General features: G+C 40.4%; 1 long non-coding RNA gene across 2 annotated transcripts; it reads left to right on the forward strand.

Annotated features, from left to right (window-relative positions):
* Nucleotides 1-15,306: 15,306 nt before the first annotated feature.
* LOC142949742 (uncharacterized) lies at nucleotides 15,307-17,850 on the forward strand. 2 transcript variants are annotated; one of them, XR_012954072.1, is made up of 3 exons: nucleotides 15,307-15,423; nucleotides 16,713-16,808; nucleotides 17,059-17,850. It is a non-coding gene; the product is annotated as an uncharacterized LOC142949742 (long non-coding RNA). The 2 variants fall into 2 exon arrangements; XR_012954073.1 differs by having other exon boundaries at nucleotides 17,098-17,850.
* The last annotated feature ends 2,903 nt before the right edge of the window (nucleotides 17,851-20,753 follow it).

Consider the following 20,753-nt stretch of genomic DNA (forward strand, 5'->3'; position numbering starts at 1 on the left):
CATTTGTTAGTGATATATCTGCCTTTGTGCTGCCTTATAATCGCAGTTGATTTGTCCAACCACAGGCAAAAAAACATATGCTGCATTTGAACTGCCACTCAGCATCATTCTCTCTTTAACCTATGATTTAGTTCTTTGCATCTGGCATGGCTACACACCACACACCACACATCACACACCACGTCAAAGACCGGAACACCCAGACTGAAAGCTTCAAGGAGGAGAAAATCCACTTGATGTAGCCCAGTAGTCAAGATCAGAACTGAGCCCAGAGGTTACATAGTCTGCAGCCTTGGCCTTGTGCTCTCTGAGCCATTTAAAAACACTCTGGAGAGACGCACCAAGGTTGTGTTTGTGGAGTAGGAGTGTTATGTATGTTTCCCTGTGTTTGTGTTGAGACTGGAGGTCCTAAGGCTTCATGTTGATGCTGCGGGGCCTTGCTGAAAACACAGCGAGATTTCTCACACAGCTGTCTGGTGCGTTTCTGTCCACAATGGTGGAGAGTTACTGAACATAGTGCAGAGTTTCAGCATATGACAGTTGATTGGTGCGTATGTGTGTGTCTTTCCATGTGCATCATCAGCATGTATGTGCATCTTGTGTGCAGAATCGGTTCATGTGATGTGTGTTTAACCTTTTAAACCCTAGCCCTACAAGAAAACCATTTAATACAATTATGTATTCAGAAACTGAAGGGGAAACTTACAACATAAAACAGAAATATGCATTCCTACTGCAGCCGACTCTTAATACTTAACTGTTGGACAGTGAATGGCTTTAAAAACATTCCATAGATGCTATTTGTCTGAATACGATAAAATGCACTGCAGGAGGGAACCGTATATTACACAGCCCGGCCCAGACACAGTGCTGTAAATATACGATCATGGTGGCCAAATCATGCAACACTACCTTTTGTTGGGGGTGCAAATATTCCCACAAGGAGCTTGGAACTAATTCCAGAGTGTGTCAAAGACAGTCATGTTTATTGGATTGCAAACACACAAAACATAAATTCACCTCATATATATATATATATATATATATATATATATATATATATATATATATATAATTGGTAATGAACTAAATAATGGTAGTTGTGCACCAAATACATTTTTCCTGTGATTGCATAATAGTTTTTGGTTGGATGTTAGACTATTAACATGTTACATTGGTTTCCTTCCATGCGGAGGGGAGTGTTTAGAAATGATGTGTCAGATGAAATGGATTGCATTGCTGTAGTCCTGGTTAGCCTCGGATTTATACCAGAAATCAGTTATCTCTTTTTGATTGAAAGTGTTTAAGTTGCTGTCTCTCTCTCAGTGTGTCTCTTGCTCTCCCTTCCTTTCAGATGAGGTGATGTGTCAAGTTGACCCAGCAACATATGCACCTGTTTCACCCGGAGACGCTGGAGACGCTGCTGGTAGGCTGATAAACCTGCAACGATACTTGAAATTTCAATGGGATTTTTGAGAATTTATTCCAGAGTTCAGGTTTTTGTCAAGTTATGTTGCTTGACATCACGTGTCCTTGACACATCCAGTATGAGCCTGTGTATAACAGCATTGTCCTTGGATTCTGTTCTTTAGTGACAAATGTCACTGCTGCCCAAGATGTAGGTGCTACTCCAACCGCTGCTGTCGGTGGAGAACCTGCTGCTACCGCTGCTCCTCAAAATACTACATTGCCAGCAAAGACTGTAAACCTCACACTTGATAACATCCAGGATGGACACGCCTCAGGCACCACAGGCACCACAGGCACCACTGCTGCCCCCATTGTCGAAGCCAACATGATCCCAGAAGTCTCCAACTTTGTTAGAACAGTGGTGGTGAGTACCTGCCTGTACCATGTTCAGATGGTGCTTCTCCACTTTTTGACTTGTCAACATCTAGAGATAGTATAGGCATAAGTGCAAAAGCACACAACTCAAATAAAGACCTTATATTTGTATGCTGTTTATATTTCTTTTGGAGGAAGATGTGATTACAATGGATGACTGGTGTTGTGGTTGCGATCATATGTGCGAAGTGTGCCGTCTCCTCCTGACCTTATATGCCTCTCTGACCTGGCTCACTCTCTCCACAGCCCGACGTGATGTGTGTTGGAAAGGAGGACATTCCAGAAAGTAATGCTGTCAAGGCTGTGTTGTCAACAGATGATTGTGTGAGTATGGGTTTACCTCTTTTATTTTGAACAATGTGACTGTAATAGTAGAATATTCCCACCACCACCAGAGCGACATCCTACCACCACCTTTATGCCATTTAACTTTGCAACAAAGAGCCCTCCAGAATCAAACTACCAACAGCTGAGATTTTGGAATGCGACATTTAAGACCACAGTGAAACGAGAGGAGAGAGCTGAGCGTGTTTATCTTCAAGTGACACGTGCCTCTTACCAAAACCTTATCTGACCCCCTTCACAATGGCTCCAGAAGAAGTAGCTTACTCCACTTAGACTAGAGGAAGACGATGGATGTGTTTTAAAGAGTTACAGTTGAAAATATGGCCCTGACAAAGGCAGATCTTTTCGCAGACATTCCTCAGGTGTTGTAAATCTTGAGACTGTATTCCTGGCGGGAGACAAATAAAGAGGGAGGCTAATGTTTCCTCTCTTGCTCTGGGGTCCTTAAGAAGAAAGGGGGAATAGCAAGGGTGTGGCTTTCAGTTTTTCATAATACTGAAAGCCTACACAAAGAGGGGCTTTTTTTTTTTTTTTTTTACATCAGGAATGAGGGAGGCATCTATTGTCTTGCCCGTACAAAATACTCCAAACTTTAGCAAATATTTGGAGTTATATTACTATATAATTATAGTGTTACCTTTTACTGTTAACTGCGATTAATTCACACGTCAATGTATTTTTTTTTTGACTGTTGTTTTGGTCATGAGTACTTTCACACAGAACGCGAATATTAAGTGGGGAAACCAGGTTTTTTTACGGAACAAGGAAGATTTCTTTGAACTTTCGAAGCTCAATTAAAGGCATCAACCCCTCAAGTTTGCGGAACAGTCGTCACATCAAAACGTACACTTCACCTCTCTATGGTAGTGTAGCCCAAGGTTGTGAGCAAACCATAGACTATAAGAAGTGGATGTAGTCATTGTGACAGCACCTTTTGGTTTGTTAACTGCTGTTATGAAGCTTCGAGTTAGACGATTTGGCTGTCAACATCTTGGATTATGGGCGTCGCCATCTTGACTTTTTGCAACCGGTAAACAGAAGTTACCATATTTGGAATGCGGAAGAGTGACGTAGAGACCTGTCAATCACAGTAAGCGCGCCCTAAAGCATAGTCTGCTTTACGGTCTATTTTACTCTAAATAGGATCCATAATTTACTAAATGAACATCATGCTGTTTTGAAGAAGACTTGAAACTATAGCGATTGAGACCATAAACTCATGTTTACAATGTTTACTGGCGTAATAAATCTAGTGAGAAGTAGGGTCATTATCTCATAGACTTCCATACGATCGGACTTCTTTTTGCAATCGGAGGAGTCGCCCCCTGCTGGCCAGTAGAGAGAATGCAACTTTTAAGACACTTCCGCATTGGCTTCACTCGGCAGAACGGGAGATTGCCGCCTTGAGCCAACCAGAGACACTACTTCCTTTCTTACCTTTCACAATAAAAGTCCTAGACATATACACAGAAAAACTTTTTACCATAGGCAACTAAAATTTACCCAGAGCATTTTGCTAAAAGGAAGCTCAATGAAATACAGAATGATGTGAAATAAATATTTTATTTTTGAAGAATGAGTTGGTGCGAATCTATTTATTTGAAGTTTTGAACTGTTGCCAAATTGCATCGGCGCTGGTAGGAATAGTTTGGATGCGAAAGATTCGATTTTGCATTTTCCTTTATTTGTTGCGCCCTAGGTGTGTAAAGGCATTCATAATTATGTGCACAGTTGTTAGATAATTCCTCAAAGTACATTAAACACATGATGTTCAAATACAAGTCATTGTTGCATTGTACAGTATGTCAGTCCAGGTGCACAGAGCCGAAGCAGCTGGTTAGATCCCAGTCCGCATACTTTACATTGCCTCTATTGGGTTCATTACTGTGTCATCCACAGAGCCAGGGCCATCTGTAGAAGTCATCTGTCCAACTCAACCTGAAACTAAACATGGACTGCAGTGCCAGAAGCCTTAGCCAGCTGATAATTAGTTCAAAATGCACGTAGGCAGAAAACCAAGGTTATTCTCCTCAGGCAGGGATGGGTAAATGGCATGATAAAGGAACAGCATGTATTAGTTGAACAAATGTAATAAAGCAGCAACGCTCTGAAGTAGTGGAAAATGAGAGAGGTCTTTTTTAAACCTTTGTAAATCCCAAATTCCTGACTCGTGTGTTTAATACGACAAATAAAAAACATTTTTCTCCTTCTAAACATTATTTTAGTTTCAAATTAAATCTTTGGTTTTATTCAAATCAATTCTAACTGGAGGAAGCCACGTAAGGTCAAGCGAAGCAGGGTATGAGACAATGTAGGATTCCTAAGAGCAACATGTGATGAGTCACAAGTGACAAACACAGATGGAGAAGAGAGTAGCTTTCATTCCATGATACTGACATGCAGCCCTCCGGAGTTTCTTCCTCCCTGCATCAAAGATTTGGGTGTTTCAACAGAGTCCAGCTGTGGGCCCACTCCCAACTATCTGAGGATTCAGGGTTTGCTCACAGTGTTCTTCTGGGAGCACTGAGAGCTGTCTGGATCACGTTACAGAAAATGAAGAGTGTTCCCAAGTCGCAGAGCCTAAAGTTGTGCAATAAGATGATATCATAGTTTGGGGTTAAGGTGGGAAAAAGAAGGTGTGGTCAGTTTTCCATCCAACTGAATTTTGTCTCCATTACTCACACAAAGGCCTATGTGTGCTGATGGTCAATGGGGAAATTCAGGAACACACACTGGATTGTTGGCCCCAATGATCACCCAAAAGAGATCAAATCTCTGTACTCTTCATAAACTGAGTTCATGCTCAATTTGCCCCAATCAGAGAAATCTTGTTTTTCAAAATATACATGAGAAAAATGAACTGTTTCATTATTATTTATTACTATGTGATGCACTTGAAGAAACATGATTTCACAAAACGCGCTGCAAAAAATATGTTCAGGTTAAGTTTAGACTTAGCACAAGTATGTATAGTACATTTCCCTTTAACATATATAAATATTCTCTTATAGGAAGCAACTAAACACATTATTCAGGAGAACCCTGCAGGCTGGTGCCACAAGGAAAACTGTAATCTAAAAATCTTCCAAGACGGCAACACGGCGCTGGTGGCCAGTGATGATGGTGGGTATTGATGGCATCTATTAATGCACACACATGCACAGTTTATTTAATGTGACATTTATGTTGTGTTGCAGAAAATACTACATAGACCTGATTAATTAAGTACTGATATATTTCTAATGTCCACTGCCCCTGCAGCTAACTTGGCTACTTTGGCTGAAGCACTCAAGAGCAAAGATCTGAAAGACAAGGTAAGAGAGCATTAGATGCTACCTGCTTGAATATGATGGTGTGGAGATGAAATAACCATGAAACCCACAAGTCCTTCACTACAAGTCCTGCAACTGAAATGACCTCTTCTCCCATGTCTGAAATCCATACTACAGCACATTCTAAGTTTAAACAGTATGTACAAAATACTATTTGTCATAGTATACAGTTTTTTGCCTTTTGTATGCAAAAAAATTTTTTTTATACAAACAGGAAGTGATCAATAACGTTGGACATCTACTGCTTTTGACCACAACATTATGTCTTCAACTTGTTTGCAGCTGGGCGTGACAAAGACTGAAACCCCGACTTCATCAGGTTCCTCTGTCTTTGTGGGAATACTTGTCACTGGTCTGCTTGCTGCACTTGCAATCACTCTAGGTTACCTCAAATGCCAACGCAGGACTGACACCAAGGGAGTGAGGCTGGTGAGCACATTTTCTGTTAAGAATGGATCTACAATATCCTGCACTGTACTATATGTTGCCACTGTGGACCTGATTTACCTACTTCCATTAATTAAAAAGACGTTGCCTTTTCCACTGCAGACCATGCATAATGCTTGTTTGATTATGTTTGCAATTAATCAAATTTGTTAACCTGAAAATTTGTATTCTAAAATTTTTAACACTGATCTGAGGGACCTTAAATATTGATCTGATGGGTGTTTTATCAGATGTATGTACTTTTTTTCCACCATGTGTTTTGCCGGTTTCTGCAATCACACCCCTCATTATAGATCCAGTATTTCTCAGGCAAGGTTCATGTTTTACTACATCTAAAATCAAAACAGCACTCTTTCTTTCCTTTGGAATCAATTGCTGCCAAAGTTTTAATTAGGGGATGTTGCTGGCCAGTTATCACAGAGAACACGCGGAGAAAGAGTGTGCGTTATCCAAAGACCCACGCCCTGTTCTCTGCTGCCTTATTCATCTGCAGAGCTCACTGTTTCATCTACTAGCCAGACACAGCTGTTTCTCTGTGCTACTCGCAATATCACATGATCGAGACCACATCAGAGGATGTGTTTGTGTGCGTTTATAAGTAATAGTGGAAGGGTGTGGGGGTTATTGGATGCATCCGTGTACATGTGTGTCTTTAAGCGCCTGACAGAACTGTGTCATCAAATCAAATGCTTCAATTTTAAACCCATAACAGTATTTGATCCAAGGACCTATACAACACGTTACAAAGGGAAGCTGTTGTTCCTTTTAATACACTGAAACAATGCATGGGCAAAAGGGGAATCTCCAGCATGGCTGCTATGTTAGTGATGAAGACTTCAATGCGCATGTTTAATGTACACATTTATAAAAAAAGAGGGGGACAGCTGCTTCACAGCTAGTTCAGTTTATCTGTGAGCAATACGTATCCTGACTCCCATGTGTTGTTGACATTCTCTATCTATCCTTTCCACGATGAGTTCATTTGTGCTGTATTTGCAGGCAGAGGAGGCCTATCCAGCAGATCAGGAGAACCAGGGGAACACTCTTGTATCTGTGGCCCCCCTAAACCCCCCCCTGGAAACCCCAGAGAAACCCAGCGTAAATGGAGAGACCCCAGAGGCAGACAAGACCCAGCCTCCTCCTCCCACCAACGGCCACTCCACCACCAAGACAGCGGACACCGAGCTGTGAAATAGTCTACAAATAATTGTAGCCCAGGAATGACCCCCAAAAACACACCTATTCACACACAGACACACACACACATGCCTATGCAAACTCGCCCCCCTTTCTGAATCCTCTCTTGCCCAACCACAGTAAGCCCACTTCAAAGTGGACATCAGGGACTAGAACAATTTACTACATCAACGCTCCTCTTGTTGTGGTCCCCTTTCCTCCCTCTCTTTTGGCTCGGTGCCTCAATAAACATCAGGAAAAACTAGTCTGACGATGATGGCGGTGATGAATGAGGTTGATGATGACGAAGGCTCAGTCCCTGGGTTGTTGACGGCAGTCAGGCTGGAGATGAGAGACAGGAGATGGGCAGTTCAGGGTGGGAAGAGAGTGTATTTGAGCATTAGTCAGCACTGGTTCCCATGATGCCTGCAGCTTCTGGAGTCCCAGCCATGTGCTGTCAACACAAAGCAGGGTCTCTGCATGAGCGAGTTATATAATAATGAATGAGAAGCTGAGGTCAAAACAATAAATGGAAACAGAAAAAACTGAGTAAATGCTGGCAAACGGTGCTTTTTTTAATTGGCATGCATTTTCTCTTCAACCGCAGTGTTTCATTGTTAGTGTAAAATGGACCATGACATGACAACTTTTGTAGCGGTAGCTTACAGTGGGAGTGATTAGCCTTGTTAGAGACTCCACTTTATATTACTAGTAAATTGGACTTAGATATATTGTGTGATTAACAGATAAGAGTCATTGGCGAGATCCTTGTCTGCCAAACCAGATCATCAATGAAAATGTCCTGAAATAAGTGTGGGAACCCTGTGCTTGTATGAATGTGTTGTTGATGAAAAAAGTATGCGAGTGAATGATGAGTCTGAATGTGACATTAGCCATGAAAAGTGTACAATTTTGTAAAAGTGATGGCTCACCGAGATTACCGTGGTGAGAAGAAAGAAGTATTGAAGTTTGAATCACATTATTTTCTTGAAGAGGGTCAGCCACAAGGAATTCTCTCATCTATCACTGCAAACTGTGGTGAAATCAATCACAAAGCCAACAAGCCTCTTGATCATGAGACTGACCAACAGACTCCGATGCGGAGCCTCTTACTGTCAACTCTGCCCATCCATTTGTCAGTGTTATTCTCTCTTCAATATACTGTGTATGCTCTTTCTACTATCAGTATTCTATTGAGCAGTGTGTATAGTATGATGACTTTTTTGTCTTGTTTTTATTTTGTGAACACATGTTATGTTTCTTCTGTGTGCCAAAGAACTGCATTTCATATCTTATGTTGTGCTAAAGTATGTACTTCTGTTTCACCTTTATAACATTTGATCCAGGACATATAACTCAAAGAAATATGTCCAAGGGCTGTTATAAAAGGAAACATCTAGCGGTATGTCAATAAAAACTGCATTTACAGGACAAATAAACCGATTTTGGCCGTCTCGCATTGATTTCTCCTTTCAATTCATTTTGTATCTTTTCTTTGCTAACATTCCAATGTGACTGTTTCATTTTACTAGCAGCCTGCCGTTTAAATTTGATTAAAACATGAAGAAAATAAAAAGTGAAAGGTGAATAACTTTTTAAGAATTGTTCAGCCTCATTTTATTTAAAAAGAGTGAGTGGAAAAAGCGATGTTTTTTTTAAACTACAGAAACATGTGCACATGTACTGAGACACACATGCACCCACATCTGTCCTCAAACTCAGTGTTTCGCAAACTGTTTATTCTGGGACCCACTTTTTAAAAAAATGACAAACCACGTGAGCCAATTCACAACAGGCCTTATCTTTAAATTGTGAGAAGAACAAATTTGTACATAAATAAACATTCTTGATCATTTTGACTGCCATTATTAGAAGATGGGGAAGCATTGAATATATTAAACGTAAATATTAAATATATGTTTGATAAATCACAACTTTGTTTTATGCATGTGTTTTTGAAAACATATAGACATGTTTAATACTTAATAATTGATACCAAATAGAAGCATTTAGGCAAAGTAAGCAGACTGATGTTTTTGTCCTCTCAGTAAAACAAAAACATGATAGCCTTCAATATTAGATTCAATGTTATAGGCTACAATTATCAGAACAACACAAACATTCAGGCTCCCTCATGTGGCTCAAAGGTGTACAGCAGATATAAATATTAAATAAAAGACAGGAAGAAATTCTGCTTATTTATTTGGTGACCCGAAAAAAAACTTGTGCGACCTTCCTGTGGGTCCCGACCCAGTCTTTTGGGAATGATTGCTCTGACTAGCACACGCTGAATTTAAATCCCGTACAGCCCATAAGTTCACACAGCTGGTTTGCATAAGCAGTAGTAATGACATCACTCCACACTGTTTTGTCTTTCACAGTTTGGGTGGGGCAGTGAAAACATCCACCAGCTGTCTTCTCTAAAATGCACAGGACATGTTCATGAGCACCACATCGGTCCAGAGTCTACACACCATCCATCATCGTGTTCATATACGTATTTCCAATACATTTTCTGTCACCATCCAAAGCATGTGACAGCGTGACTAGTTTATTTTCCATCCACTCACGCCCTTCTTTCATCACAAGATCAAGCCCCATGTGAGTTGCTACCCTGCCCTGTCCCCTCCCACACCCTATAAGTAAAATATTTCCTATAGGCCATTGAGCAATGCTGCAGAACAGTCCTGTTGTCACAATATGCCACAACCGCAGAGCCATAATAAAAGGCCCCTACTAAAGACATAAATAAATTGGATTCAATGCGGTCATCTAAAATATGAGACATGGCCAACTGCTGCATGGTACAAATATAAAAGGTGTAAATCCCAGTGGACGTGAATGTTGCTGTATGTACACAGACACAGACATCTCTGTTATTTTCAACCTGTGTGACCATGGACTCTGACAGGTGAAAAACAAGATCATCAGTGTCTAGATTAAAGAAAACAGACTTCTCCCATTTGAAAATAGTGAGTCTCTTTTGTCTGGTCCACATTCACTAATTCCTCCCGCTCTCCCGCCTGTCACTCTTAAATTGGTTGGTTCACTCAAATTACACACACAAAAAACTACATTTTCTCATTTATCCCTAATAGTGTCTTGCCATGCAGATAGTTTTATTTGCCCTGGTATTTAAGTTATACATCTCTGGGTTTTCCGCCAATGCCTCAATACAATGGAGATTAATAGAATTAACTTTGAGCTGGAAAAAGCAACATCTCTTTCTTTGTTTGCAACAAAGGATTTATGGAGAGACCTTGTTGTGGACATTTTACTTACTATGAAAACACCATTAAGCGTATTAGTGGGGATTGTGGCAGAACATTAAAAACATAAAAGCAATGCTATTTAACTGTCCAGATACCAGAAGTAAGTGAATAAACATAATTTGGATGAACTGACCCTTAATATTTTCCACCCATTGGCCCCTGTACGCCTACAGTATATCACTCTAAATCTTCTCTTCCACAGCTTTTCTTCAATGTCACACAAGCCCCCCCAGCTCCAGCCGGCTCTCCTCCCATCCTTCACCTCATCCAGCTCTTTAGTTTCTCCACCCCTCTATTCCTCCATCGAGCCAAGAGTAGTGTATGTGCAGTGGAATCTGGGATTATGAGCAAAATTCAGCTGGTTGTTTTTATTGTGGGGTGGCTTCCTCCTCAGTGTACTTACAGCTGCCAAGTACGTCATGTTTTCCCTCTCCGTGCCAAAGCACGCCCTTCTAAACTCAATTGATGGTAAGATAATATTGGGTGGAATGGATGGGTGGGAGGTAAAGGGGAGCACACAAGATACAGAGCTATGGGACTCGGAGGTCAGGAGGTGTGGTCCGCAGGGTGAGCCGATGATGAAAATTAAAAGCTGATCAACTTTCAGGTTCATGAAAAGGTTACAGGAATGCAAGGAGGCAGAATTAGCAAAAGGAGTCCATTGAGTCTTTTATTGTGCATGATAAAGGATTTGGTCTCTGTTTACATGTTTTCCCATTATAAATATGCATTATATCCAGGGATTATTATGGGCATACTGTATTATTTCCAAAGCAATTAAGCACAAGATAAAAAAGGGGAAAAGAGCCTCTATCAGGTTAAGCAGATGGAAGTAGAAATCTTCATTTTTATCATAGGCTACATCGAAACAAAAGAGGCTTATTAAACTTGCAATAGCTGATTTTAGCCACTTGGGAGCAGAAGAAACAAGCTATGATCAAATCACTGAAATATAGCGATCTTATTAGCAAACAGTTGCCTTTAGACATTTAAAAAATTAACAGCATAAACATTCTAAATTGGCACTTTTGTATTCCCTGCTGCAAGTGTTTGTTAATACAGTAGCTAAATTAAATGTAACCAAAGGTGTTGCCCAAACAAAAGAAAGGCAATGCAATGGTTAACTGTTAACCATTAACACATCATTCAGATATGGTGCAAACTAACTTTTATTCGGAGTCACGAGTCTGTCTAGCTGAGTGTATGATGTAAGACCATTTCAACGGAATTGCAATAATGTCATTCACATGCACTGCAAAAGGAAAACAAACTGCGACACACTGCGAAATGGTTTATTTCCACAATTCCTAAAGATAGAAAACAATAATAGGCCCACAGAATGACGGAAATCGTTTCAACCCATTACCCAATTTGCGCCACTGATTGCCAATCAAAACAAAGATGGCAGCCAGCCGGCGGGATAGGTGGCTGAGTCACGCAACTTGAGGAACATGAAACGTTTTTTTTTTCCAGTCCTGCAAGCGGACGGAATATGTTTCCATCCCGGTGGTTAGAAAAGTCTTTGATGATTTAGGAAAATGCCCTCACAACTGCGGTAAGTACTGTCCAGCAGCTTTTTGGGGTTTTTCAAACATTGCATGGACCGGAACTGGAGCTAGCTGCTAACTGCTCCACTGTGATCATCAGCTAGCTAGCTAGCTAACTGACTAGCTAACTGGGTGAGGGTGAACCAACAGTTTCAGGTTTACAAACCAAAACAACCAGCTGAAAGACTTTAAAACACTCAGTAGAGGTAACTGCAGTTCGATTATGTTACTTTATGGGGCAACCCCTTTCACATACTAGTTAAATATGATGCATAATTAGGCTACATTAAATATAGCTACATGTAAGAAGTAGCTAATTTAAAGGCCATGTTAGAGTGCTAGCTTACTCTACTCAGAGTATATATGGGTGCTAATATAATAAAGCTGTTATTGTGATTGGAGAACTGGTTGCTGAGATTTGGTCCTGGAAAGGAAGTTGCCACACAATTCAGTAAATGTGCTGTTACTGTGGAGGAGAGTAGACAAAACAGTTGTCAGAATGAATTGCTATGGACAGTTTAATCTCACTTAGATTTTTGTGGATCAGCTAATTAAATTCCCTTGCGTCACTGTATCAAAGCAGGAGGGTCAGATAGGGATAACTCTGAATCTGTACACTACCAGTGCAAGATCTGTGGTCAAAATAGTTAACATGGTGACCAAGGTACAGTTGATCTGAACCTGGAATCCATTTACACAACTCTGGCTGGTTCATCTGTTTTTAGGTTCTTAAGAATAAATCAATTAACGAACCAATCAGTGAAAGAGGAAGTTTCAGTAATGCGCTCCACCTGACCGTGACGAAATGATTCTCGTTGTTGGCAGCAGTGAAAGGTATTTTTTCAACATGAACACAGCAGTATGCATCCACCCACACTCACAAAGATGTTCTATCAAAATCCAAAGTGCCTGACAAGAGAAACATGATATACTTCCACATACTTTGAACAAAAGAAAAACATGCATCGAGGGAAATGTACTATGCAGTTTCAAAGCTGGGCTCCAGATTAAGGGAGGGACCCTCTGTAACACAAATATGGGGCCCCTCTGACTAATGTGCACGCATGAGGGAGTGACCAGACACATCCTTGTAACTGTCCCATCAGGCAGCTGTGTCAGGCCAGTAAGGTGTTATCCAATGCTTTTGTAATGACACGTTTAGCCTGGAAAAAGTTACTACGAAATGTGTTTATTGTTAATAGACTACAGGTTCTTCTCATGTGGTATGAAGCTTTCAGACTTTATTTTGTCTTCTTTTTTTTTTCTCGTCTGAGTAGTCTTTTGCAATATAGTATCTTTTCGGGAATTTGTAGAATGAATAGAATCACTGTTAAAATGAAAGAACTGCACTGCTTTATCAAAGAAATGAATATACTAATGATGGAACTTAAAAAGCTCATGTATAATATTTTGTTTCCATAGACACCTAAATGGAAAACAACAATGGAAACTTCAATTGATATCCCGTCTGTTTCCTGTCCATTTCTCTGTGCTGTCGTTGTCTATTCCCAACATCTGCTTAGGGGAAACAATCTGGAAGTGATTGTCTCTTTTTTCCAGTGATGCAACTGTCCAAAGAAGGCACATCACACCCTGTAGTGAACTATAGAACGCGCAGTTAATTGCATACTAATGCTAACTTACTAAAGCTCATTTAAGTAGTGCAGACAGATCGCACAATACCACTGCATACTATTAATCTAATTTATCAGTCTTTATAAAAAGGTGTGACCTGAGGCTTTAGATACTAAAATGATAGATGCTCATTTAAAATGTACACACTTTGAAACAGGCACATACTGTACATTCTGCAAGTGATTTACATCAGCCCATGTTGAAAGAATCCAAACTATAGATGGAGTAAAGCATACAGAGGAGAGTGAAGTCTGAGTGTGATTGTTGGGTTAGGATGCCCCCTGCTGCGGCCCTGGGGCCAAACCACAAACTCTAAAGTGAAATGAATCAAATAAAAAGCAAACTTTTCCGTTTCTATAATTGTAGAAATATGATTTATGTGGCCCAATTAAAGTTTTATGTTCAGCCATGTTTTTTCATAGACATAATGTGAACTACACATCTGAAAAGTACAAATAATGCAACTCTTAAAATGTATTTCAACATTGAATATTAACATATCTGCAGGTCTCTAGAATCTCATTAGTAATCTTAACAAGCTTCACATTTTTTCCAGCTCACAGAAGCTACAAGTCTACAAGCAAAGGACACCATGAATCAAGCTTTGAGTTGTTAGATATGTTCTTAACCGAATACTGGGGCCAAAAGCTTAACTTAATTGATCTGCACTCAAACGTAATTGTCACTGCAACAAAAGGAAGTACAAGGACCGATCCAAAGTAAATTTAATAACCTTAACAAACTAAAATACCATACACATTATGAGCATCTACTACGTACAAGATGATGTATGTATGTTCTCCATAAATAGCAACTGCAAAATGTATCAATAAATAATTTTAGGTTAGGAAATTGCAGTCAATAATTTGAACAAAAATTGCACTTGAGGTCATGAAATCGGATGGTGTGTAAATAAAAATAAAATAAAAAAACCTGGAGTGAGCAGATTTCAGCAGGAAAAGTTGTTTGTCACATGTTTCCGTGCAGTTTAGCTACATTTTGGCAAAAATGTGATGACCGTTGTAGGATTGTTTGCTTACCTTACCAGCACCAATTAGACTCATGATGATTCTTAAAGATTTAAATTAAGGTGCCTATTGGATGCAAATGTTCCATTAATACTGTTGTAATTTATCCTCTACAAATATAATATATTTTTCTAATATCTTTGTGACTCATTAGGGGACATATTTGTTGTACTCTGAAAGAATGTCCAAGCTATAATTGAACCTTTCTGAAGCTCCTTTTAGTTAATTTTATATTGTTTAATTCATAAGTCTATATATATATCGTGCTATATTTAGCAACATTCTAATATCTGGAAGTGGTTGGGAAGTGTCTGTATAAAGAATGGGAATCAATTACTGAGAGCAGACCTCCCAATGTGTCTCACATTGTCCAAATTCACAAGTGAAAACACTTGTAAGGGCTTAAAATAATTATCATCATATGAATGTTGTCTGAATGTGTTCTCCTCCTTATACAACCTGTTAGCCACGCCGTTGCGCTCTCTCTCTCTCTCTCCCTGTACTCTGCACAATGGGACGTTTAAAGAGAACGCTCCGTACTCGCTCTCTGCGCGTGTTTGTAAACTTGCGTCAAAAGCATGTGATCCCGCTGACGCCTTGCGGAGCGACGTCCAATCAGGACACGGGGGTGTGCGTGTGGTGGGCGTGGCTTGTTTGTGTCGCTGTGAACATGTCGATGGACAGGGTTTGTCATTAAAGGGACCACTCTGGATTTCATAATAACTGGGAGCTTGATGGGAGGTAATGGCAGCGGTGACGGAGTAGTAAAGGGACCGGACGTGTTACGAAAGAGGCGGTAAGCCATCGTACCTTCCAAGAGATACTGCTTATACACTTTCATATACTGTACCGTCATTTATATGGATTTAGTTTACAGTGCTTCTATTGTTTTAGTGATTTGGCTGTTTAATTATGATTTGTTTCAACCTATTATACGGTTGTTGTTGTTTTTCTATTAAAGGAGATCATTTTTCGCATGATTGTGACTTTATAATCGCGATCTAGGCTAGTGCGCAATTTCCAGCGTTGTTTCTAACGTTACCCGGAAATAAGCAGGGTGTTTGAACACAGCTGTTTCCTTATGAAACATGTCTGGGGTGGATTTGTGCCAGATTTTTCTTCAGAGCCAGCGAGAGGGCAGGAGAGCAGGGTGGGATGGAGAGGTGTGCTGGAGGCTTGCTGCAGGAGGGTGTTGCGCACTTCAATTTACCTCCAGCAGTGAGTGCGTCTTTGCAGCCATGCGGTACTGCGTAATGATTTAATTTATGTAGTAGATGTTGTTATTGTCTGTCTATGCTATTGGTTAGTAGTAGTTTAGACTTGAATATGGTTGATTTAAACTTGTTATATCTTTGAATGTTAATGTTCTAAGTTTATTTTAAAGTTACAGAGGAGGGGAATTACTTTTAACTAGTTGTCATTTACAAAAAAAACATCATTCATAAGGAAAATAATATTTTGGCTACCTTTTCAAGAATGTTAAATTATACACTTTGAAATGCGTCACTATTGCATCCTGCTGTATGTAGTTAATACTATTTGCAGCTGAGCATACTGCATTTAAATTGTAACATAAGTAAAGAAATGTAGAATAAGTTGCCACTTCATTCAACAGCATTTTGTTGAATATAGACCTAAAGTTAAAATGTTATAAGATTGCTTTTCCCATTGTGCATTTGCAGAAATAGATGTCCTTCCAATAGTTAAAGAAAAGCCACTGTATTATTGATTCTTTCTAAAGATGCTTTTATGGTTTGTCAACATTAAGTGCGTGCGCCTCCTGTGCCAATACCTTGACTCGGCTCCATCCATCCAGAGGTTTCTATGTCATACGCACTTTTTATTCCTGATGTAAACAAACCCTCCAAAAGCAATACCCTTACTTAACACAGGGTGGCATATTTGTGCAGGCTTAGATCTTTTACAGCGCATGAAGTTATTCAGATAAAGTCTTCTTGGAATGAGTCAGATATTATAAGCATTAATGCAGCACTACTGAGTGATGGCAAAACAGCAGTTTGAACTACATCAGAGCAAGTGAATGTATGTTTCTGTTCATTTTGTGCCCTGTAACTTTGTTGACAGGAGAACGTGACGCATCCATCGGTCTCCTGACGTCAAAACCCCAATCCGACTGCAGTCGATTGACCGATGTGATTTGCTGACTGCTTCAGAGGCACAGTAAGAGAACATGTTGTTCAATGGTTCAGTTGACCTGTTTCATAGTATTCAAGTGCGAGGTGGAGCTAGTGGTAAATGGTCATTTTCAACATCAAAGTGTCACATTATACCTCTACAACGGTCACTTTTCTCTGACTTTGTCCAACACTCTGATGCCAGAAACAACTGAGCTAAAGGCTAAGTGGAGACATTTTAGTTCACTGCGTAGTACGTTTGACACGTCTCAAAATAACGGCTGGGATTTCCTCAGGACCTGACGAGGATGACGCTCTTCTTTTCCGTCATGCAGTGCGTGATGCTGGAGCGCGTGCTGACATCTCCAGAGAGAGCCTGTTCGCATTCTTCTGAGTGTTTACTGGAAACCAGGTAATACAAAGATTACTTTCAATAAAACACTGTAAGAACATTATACCTTTTTCTTGTATTTAGGAGATGTGTCCATTGTTCCCAATACAGTCAAAAGCAATGTCAATGGAGTCGACTAGGCTATTTTCCAAGGGAGAGATTAGGGTTTAGGAAGTAGAACAGGCATGGCTGATGGATGACATGGCTAAAATTAACTGCCCACTGGATGAGGAGCATAAATAGCAGAGAGGAAGAACCGGTACTTCAATGTGTCTTTAAAGCTGCAGCGTGTCTCTGTCAGCATAAACACAAACCACCAGCACAGTCAAGCTTCCTGTTCTCTTTATAGGCTGCATGATGTTGGGAAAAGCAATAATAACAAAGTTATTAACAACACTTGAATGGATATAGTAGGACTGCTACGGGCAAATGACCACATTCAATATGAGAGCCCATTAAGTGCATCAGTTATTATATATATATTGTGCAAAGTAATGCATCACTATTATCTATCTATCAATCAATCAAACTTTACAAGTGTGGATCATGAAAACAGTTGAAAAGACAAAAACATTCAGCAATTTGAAAATTTGAGACAAATGCACGTGAGAATAAATCTCTCTCTTAGAATTTAAAGCTAAAATAACAGTCATAGTAATAAAACAATGTCAAATAAAGACTATATTATTAAAATATAAATATGATCAAATAAAATTATACAACTTAAATACAATCAAATGATTTATTAATACAATAAGAATAAAATAGAATAACATTTTACAACTGAAGCTCAATAGAATAATGTAAAACCATGTCTAGACCATTCTTGATCACAGGCCTGGCTGACTAGGTCGGCTCTCAGAGCTCACACAGTCTTCTAAGGAGAACATGGAGCACCAAACCAAGTGCTCAACTTGCGTTCATATTCCCTCGTGTTGTTGTAGTTACCTTGCATAGGATGCATAAACAGACCTCTTCATCCGAGAAGAGAAGATAGACCTCGATCCTCAGATCGATACCCTCGGCATCTACCAGTCTGCTCGGAGCAAACGTGCCTTGATCCCTCACATTGCTCATACAGCTCTCGGGTGAAAGCTGATTCTTTTGCCGATGCTCAACCTTTTTCTCAGTCCTGTAAGGTGAAGCTGTGGGCTCCATATTCTCTGGCTCCAGTGGGGAATTAGGGCCTCACAAGCTTCAAGTACTTGAGGGAAGAAAATGTCCAGCCATATGAAAAGCCAGACCTGTAACTGGAGGATAATGGAAAAGACCGGACATTACACTCGGGGGGGGGGGGGGGGGATGGTTTGTGTGAACAATGTTTAGGTGGTCAGTGAGTCTGCACTTTTTTAAATTCCCACTCTAAAAAAGTGTTTTCCTCCTTTTTATCTACCCACAGCCCCTTCAGTCTGATTTACATAACACATGATGAATCATCTGATCGCGGTATGTGAACAATCCGACACAGAATGCAAAGACTCGAGTTCTTAAAATAAACTCTGCTAATGTTTGACTGAACCAAAGCAGACTATTTATAAGACGGGAACACAGTCCTTTTTAAAGGAACAGCTACATTCCTAGTTAACATTCAATACAATGCACTTGCATATATATATATATATATATATATATATATATATATATATATATATATATATTATACTAGTTAACAGGAATGTCTTTTTGTAATCTTCCTGGTATTCTACAAGATTCATTATTAGTTTAACTGGATAACAGTATCATTTAGAATGGAAACAGGATGGAGCAGATTCCTTTTGGGCAGAGCTGTAGAAGGAAGCACCAAGAACTGAAAGAGGAAGTACATGTGTGGTAGGCCTATTCATGGTGTCGGCGTTAAAGCCGCACTGAATAAGAAAACGGCATGTTTTCCCACATCAGAAATCACTGTAGGAACCAACATGTGGGTATTACCAAAGGATCATATTACAACATAAACGGACTATATAAATATTCCCTTTGCTGCAGACTGAGAGATAAGTGTTATTCCTCGTTAAGACTGTATTTAAAAAGCCAAAAGACCATCCGAGTGCTTATGCAACTGATACACAAGCTGGTGATGTGCCTTTAAAAGCAGTGGGTTGTCAGGTGATCGAGGAGGCTCAGTCAGCTCAGCCTCGCAGGCAGAGGAGCCAGTGCGTCTCTAGCCGAGAGCAGAGAGGAGTTCGCCTGAGAGAGAGAGAGAGAGAGAGACCCAAATGCAAGGGGACATGGGGGGAAAATGGGGACACTGCAACGTCACACTGTTGGGGAACGTGGAGCCACGGTGGTAGGGTCCCTTTAACTGCAGTCTGCTCATGCTACCTTGTCTTGTGTGGCAGCTAGCTAGTGTGTTTCTGCCTCAGCTAGATCAAGAAGTTGCATTGTGTAGTTACAACTGTGGTGTAAAAGCACCGAGAATTAAGTGCTGCGTCACAGTCGGGAAGAGGAATAGCGTGATCTTGCGTGTGTGTGTGTATGCGTGTGCATGCGTGTGCATGCGCATGTACATATGCATTTGTGTGGGCTCTGCTCTGTATATGTGTTAGCTCGAAGTAGCAGACTAATAGCAGTTCTGCTGTTGCAACGAGATGAAAATAAAGAGTGCGTGTGTTTGAGAGGATAGCAGAAAGGAAGCGAGAGGGAGATACCAGGAGGGAGGGAGAGAGAGCAAGTCAGAGAGTGAGACACACACACACACACAGAGAGAGATTTTGGATTAGTTGCTACGTCACTTTTTCATGTCAGGAGAAACAGAAGCTGAGATAACAGAAGCCCAGAGTCATCGAGTTTTTTTCACCCGAAGTCGCCACAATGGTTTCGGACAATCTCGCCTTTCTCCTCCTCTTCCTCCTTGGTAGTTTTGTTCTGCTCTGCCCGTGTGTGTGTCTGTGTGTGCTTTGTTGGTCCTGTGAGCTGGTATCGGGAGTTTCAACATGGATGCTGAAGATGTGACACAGTTTCTCTAGGTCTTGTTGTGATAACATGGTAAGGTGTGTGTGTGTGGTTTGGGTGGGCAGAGGTGCGACAAAGGGGTTAACAAAAGAATATTCTGGAGGGTTCTTAATATCACAACGAAGCTCGGTCAGGAATGTTTTGCCGAGAATTATCAACGTATTCAAACATGCTTTTTTTTGCCACCATCACCTTAAGGAGTGCGGATGATTACATTGGTGAAGATCGGTGAATACAATCATGCATGGTGCCGTCTGACCCATTATGAAACAGTATTAGACATTTAATACACCATTTTATGGGGAGTGTGCGCAGATGCAGCCAGGTGGACATTACAGCAGCCTTTTTAAAAAGACGACAGGATAAGTTCGTTGTTGAATTTTAGTCAAAGAGGGTAACCATTTAAGTCAAGACATGTGTACACTTGTGTGTCTGTGTTCGAACTGTTGCCTACTTGTGGTTAACTCTTGATGGAGTTAAAGGAAAGAGTGAGCATGGAGAAGCAGGCATGTGTGAAGGCAGAGACTGGTTGGCATCCAGCTGAATGCTGGATCAGACAACCGATCAGCTCGGTATCTGTGGCTAGTGGCACTTGTGTCATGTGATTTGTTTTCACCCCCCCTCCCCAGGGCCGCTGGGATTTTTCAA

Source organism: Anarhichas minor, unplaced genomic scaffold (genome assembly GCF_050575085.1).
Source record: "Anarhichas minor isolate MPS153535 unplaced genomic scaffold, ASM5057508v1 ptg000003l, whole genome shotgun sequence".
NCBI classification, from domain to species: Eukaryota; Metazoa; Chordata; class Actinopteri; order Perciformes; family Anarhichadidae; genus Anarhichas; species Anarhichas minor.